This window comes from Nicotiana tomentosiformis, chromosome 2, assembly GCF_000390325.3.
Source record: "Nicotiana tomentosiformis chromosome 2, ASM39032v3, whole genome shotgun sequence".
Lineage (NCBI taxonomy): Eukaryota > Viridiplantae > Streptophyta > Magnoliopsida > Solanales > Solanaceae > Nicotiana > Nicotiana tomentosiformis.
The window spans coordinates 91,019,326-91,025,509 of record NC_090813.1 but is presented as its reverse complement, the minus strand read 5'-3'; positions in this window follow the sequence as shown (position 1 = coordinate 91,025,509).

The window sequence follows — 6,184 nt, the reverse complement described above, 5'->3', positions numbered from 1 at the left end:
TACAACTCAATACAAAGGGGACAGAGTTACTCCAAACCATTGGGGCTTATTTTTGTACATTTCTGTGTAAAACTTAAATGTCACTTTTCCTGCTTCCATTACACTCTTGTAAGAGCCTATTAATAATTCTATATTTGTTTTCCTTAAAGTGATTGATCCAATTAGAAATGACATGGTTGGTGTCCAAATTGGGGGAATTTTCTTTCGGTTTCTTCTTTTTCCTAAATGCATGTTTTCTATCTGTTACGTGTTTTTTTTCCTGATTTCCTGAAATGAAAGATTGAAACTTCATGCTTCTAAGAACGTACTTTCCGTCCCATAGATGGTCACATGAAATGCTGGAAAAGATACATTTCCACCGGTCTAGCAAAGAGGCCGAGTGAAGATTTTGAGTTACCAATTCTAGAATACTTGAGTTTATTTATTAAGTGGATTCTTAACACAAACATAGGGTCACCAAAAGACATACTTGAGTTCGTCGGCGGATTTAGAATCTAAAATTTATAGTTTCCTTCAATGATCTCAAATTTATATACAAAAATAACTCGGTTTACGGTCTAAAAAATTTGCAAGAAAGATGCAAACTTGATTATAGATATGCAAAATTAGAAAATACTTATAAATCAGGAACCAACTTTTCTTTTTTTTTTTTTAAAAAAAAAAAAATCTGTTTATGTCACTATTTGTATCTTAAACCATCACTTTTGTCAATTAATGTTCTAATGACCCTCACCATTTTCTAAATAATATTAATCAGATTTTTTAATCGATGACTCTGGCATACGTGCCAATTAATAGTGTTGTTTTGATTTAACTTAAAAATTACTCAATCTTTCCCAACATGTATGACACTATCTTAATTTCGAGATGTTCCAAAATGTATGACTCTATTATTGTAATAGTATAATGTCACATAACTTTTGCAAGTTTTTATATTAATCAAATATTTGTAACAAATCAAATTTTAGTACCGGTACAATATATTTTCCTTCATACTATCTATTACCTAAATTGTTTTTGCATGCCACTTACACAATATATTTGTCACGACACAAAATCCATTAAAGGTCGTGATGACGCCGGACACCGCGGTCCGGAATACAATTGGACAAGAAATATATAAATACTCTGAAGGAGACTCTGCTGGCTGCGGACTCGTAACGTGGAATGCAGCTCACCTAAGTCCCCGCAATAATCGCGCCTCTGCGCCCACGAAGCCACTAGACATATATGCACCAGCACAAAAACGTGCATCAAGTATAGCATGAGTACGTAAATCAACGCGTACCCAGTAAGTATCCCGCCTAACCCCGAAGAAGTAGTAACGAGGGATTGACTTCGACACTTACTAAGGGCCAACAATATGATAATATGAAAATTTTAATTAAGCATGATATATATAACAATAAAACTCAGAACAAGAAATAATTGAACAATTCATCACCCTACTTAAGAACCCAAATTATTTCCATCATTTAAAACAATAATCTTTCAAATAATGAATTTATACCAATTATAAAAGGGATTTCCAGTTCTGTTATCACACACAAATACCACCGAGGATGTTCGGCCCGATCCAACATAAATGTAAACTATACACTGCCGAGGGTCGAACGGCTCGAACAATAGATGCATCTATTACCCCGCTCGCGGATCATACATGTGACGCGATCAAATATAAATTTAAGGAATTACCCCGCTCACGGATCATAATTGTGACGCAGTTACACATAAATTTCTTAAGTTATTATAGTATTCCTCCATTCTTTTCAAAATATGAAATTCAAATGAAAACTTTTAAGATCCCAATTTTTCCTCAATTTCAACTCCTTTCAAAACATTTAATAAGAAAACTAAATCCCGCTCCTTCTCAAGACAAATAATAATCATAAATCAATAACAATACCAACAAGGCATGATGTAAGCCTAAAACTACCCGGACATAAGCATAGCTAGTAGCTATGTTCAGACTCTCGTCACCTCGTGCGTACGTAGTCTCCACAAATAGAAGCACATAATAATTTAGTTCACCTATGGAGTTAATTCCATCTTACAAGGTTAGAAATGAGACTTATCTCGCTCCGAAGTTCCTTCACCGACTCCCAAACCTTTCCAGTAACTCGAACCGATGCTCAACGCTCCAAAACTAGTCAATAAATATGCAAATCTATGATTATATACTCTAGTACTCCTTATAATCCAATTTATAACAAATTCCAATTCCGTTCTAAAAGTCGATAAAAAATTACCCTCTAGCCAACGTGCTCGGATTCCAAATTTTTTTGAAGATAATCATTACTCATAGCACTATGAACTCCAATATATAATTTATTCTCAATTTCATGCCCAAATTCGTGATTAAAATCCAAGAATACCAATTTTTGTGTTTTTCTTTAAAATTTCAATTTTTTTACAAATTTTCATGCTTGAATCCATGTAAAAACCAGGTATTTAACTCACAATGTGAAGAAATCACTTACCCCATTATAGTTGATTAAGATGGCACTCCAAAAGTGCTCCAAAATCGGCTCCGATGGACGAAATGAAGTAAAAATGAGCGAAAACCCCATCTTATAAAACCTCACTCCCCAGCGATCCTCGCACCTGCAGTGCAATAGCCGCTTCTGCGGCTCCGCATGTGCGGCCACTCTACCGCTTCTGCGGTCCTCCTCCAGGCCCCTCAGCTCCACATCTGCGGGCCCCATCCAATTCTGCACCTTCGCTTCTGCGTCTCCACGTGCGCAGGTATGGTGCCGCTTCTGCGGAACTCGGCCGCATCTGAGGTCCCAGCCATCTCCAGCCTAAGCCGATTCTGCAACCCTCATGGCCTCTTCTGCAGCTCCGCACCTGCGGTCCTAACCTCACAGGTGCGGTTATACTAGAAGACAACAGCCTTAGCACCTCCGCACCTGCGGTCCTAACCTCGCAGGTGCGGTTATACTAGAAGACAACAGCCTCAGCACCTCCATAAGGCCTAATTCAATCCGTTAACCATCCGTAATCCACCCGAGACCCCAGGGACCTCAACCTACCATGTACTAAAATACTATACATACTTAGTCGAGCATTCGAATCACATCAAACATCATCAAAATCACGGATCGCAACCCAATTCAAGCTTAATGAACTTTAGAACTTCAAAATTTTACATTCGATGTCGAAATCTATCAAATCACGCCCAATTGACCTCAAAATTTGCACGCAAGCCATAATTGACATTACGGACATCTCCAACTTCTGAAATCGGAATCCGACTCCGATATCAAAAGTCCACTCCCGGCCAAACTTCAAAAAAACCTTCAAATTTTCAACTTTTGCAAATGAACCCGAAATGACCTACGATCCTCCAAATCCACATCCGAACGAGCTCCCAATACCAGAATTATCATACGGAGCTATTTCCAGGCTCAGAAACCCGAACGGACATCGATAGCATTGAAATGCACTTCATCCAAAATTTATGAAATCCTTCCAAAAATGCCAACTCCCACAATAGGCGCCGAAACACTCCCGAGTCATCCAAAACCCGATCCGGACATATGCCCAAGCCCAAAATCATCATACGAACCTGTTGGAACCTTCCAATCCAGATTTCGAGGTCGTTTACTCAAAAATCAAACCTTAGTCAATTCTCCCAACCTAAAGCTTCCGAAATGAGAGTTTTCTTTCCAAATCGACTCTGAACTTCCGAAATTCAATTCCGACCACACGTACGAGTCATAATACCTGAAGTAAAGTTGCTCATGGCGCTAGAGCTCAAAACGACCGGTCGGGTCGTTACATTCTCTCCCACTTAAAAATACATTCATCCTTGAACGTTCTAAGAACTGTTCTGGATTTGTCCTAAATCATTGTTTAACACCTCGTGCACCTACCCGTGCTACCACAACCCAGTTGAACACATTTGCTCGAGCAAACCTGAAAATCCTCCCTTTTATCTAGTCAAATAAGCCTTAGTGCCAAATTCCAACATCCGAAATCCTCCACCAGGCCTGTTTCCAACATACGAGCACCGTATCCATCACTACATGATGTACCGACACCTGATTGTATACCCTTTACTGAATTCATATCATGCACAGCGTAACTCATTTACATAAGGCAATCTTTCCAAGGCACAACAACTAAAATTCCCACTGACCTGAAGCCCGTAGTGTACCTTATGACCAATTAAGCCTTGCTTTAACTCTCGCGACACTGACACGACAGAGAAGATATGTAGAACTCATAGCCACCTGCCGAATCACAATTTATGGAGTCTCTCCTCCCGACAAGAACTATTACCTCATTCTGGACTGATTAACGATATTTACTCTTTAATATGCTTCATATACTGATCGCATTGATCCCAAGTCCAATAATCTCGTCCCACCCAGTACAAGCTGCTCGGGCAATAAGCCACCTCAGACACTGCCAAAGGTCTCATATGATGCCACAATGTGCCAACAAGCTACAAACTCAAATGTGAAACATAAGGAAACGAACTCTGGAAGGGTCCACTCAACCCACGCAACTAATTTAAACAACCGAAAAGATGTTATGAACCTTCCCCAGGAAATAGGAAGTAAAACACACAATAATAGATATGGGAAACTGTACTTAATAACACACTGTTGTGGCGTGCAACCCGATCCACACTTGATACCCGTGGCGGTGTGGCACCCAATCCAAACAACATATCCGTGGTGGCATGCCACCCAATCCAACCATATACCCATGGCGGCATGCCACCCAATCCATACATAATAATCTAAAGAAAACACACATCGAGCCGTAAAGCTTATACTCACAAAATGCCCGAATATCAACCATAAGCACGCCAAGTGCATAATACAAATCCTGGGGAGACAGGTAGCGCCATAAACTTTAAAACTCAAGCACGACTAAGGTGCGATAAATGACCTGTATCTGGAGAGCCATCCTGCTCATATAACACCACAAACTATACGGAATCACAATACGAGTGCGAATAATCAGACCGCCTCACAACCCATATGGCATAATAGAGACTACACGGAAGGGCCGACAACAAAAATAACATCCAAGGCCCGAAGAACCCTTCAAAAACAATGCTATGCTGAAATAAACACATTCGGCCTGATATGGAGCCCATATTCACATTTAGATCCATCCACAGACCTCAAGTCGATTCTGATCGTACCGCGCTGGGCTAATAACTTTTCAAGGATCCACAATGACCCCTTACACACAAGGACAGCTGTCGATTCCAGAACAAACTTCCACAATTTACCACCAACTGAATAGAGCACCTTTCAGGCCCAAATTCTTATATTAGTGATAGTACCAAATCTCCATACTTGGTTTCAATCTTTAATCAATCAAGTGACTATATGTTACACTTATACAATATTCCCATGGGATACGCTCCCACGACCTTCCGCACCAGGTAACAAGTCTGCACATCCATACCACAGGCCACACTAATGTTGTAAAGCAAATCAAGAGGCCGCAAATCAGTACAGAAAGCCTCTTACATAGGACACCGATCTCAGGTGACCCTAAAGACAATACCAGCTTACTCTAAACATCTAAATTCTTCCATGATCATCCGAGCTCGTGACATTCTTGCCAACACCGAACCACAACCTTGATCCTCAACTTCCAATTTTTCCCATGTCGCTCACTGCACCTAACATGCCAATACGCAATGAAACAAGGATTTCACCATAACTCCTGCATTACTAATAGAATAAATACTTTATCATATAGAAACCTTTTACTTAACTCATTTCAGGAGAACCATAGCGACACACGACTGAATTCCCAAAACCGTAGAATATACAAACCTCAAGTAGTGGTCTAAATTACCATAACTCTTCCAGAAATCCCTTTACACCACAAAGCCATACGAATCAATTACCTCCCAAATCAACCAAGTCGTGGTGGCGCTCAAGCCCAAATGTACAACTACAAACCATATGTAAAACTTCACGTTGAAGAAACTGGTCACTAACATAACCGTGCTGATTCAACCATTACCAACAGAGCCACTTTATTCTAATTTACTTCGGACTTGCCTTCGGAATAATAATAGCTCCATTCGAAACATCATGAACCCAAATCCACACTCATCTTGAATGACCTTATTTCACTAGACCCCGTTGTCTCCAAAACCCACGAACCATCTCATATCCTCCTTATGCGTATATTGCATCTTCAACTG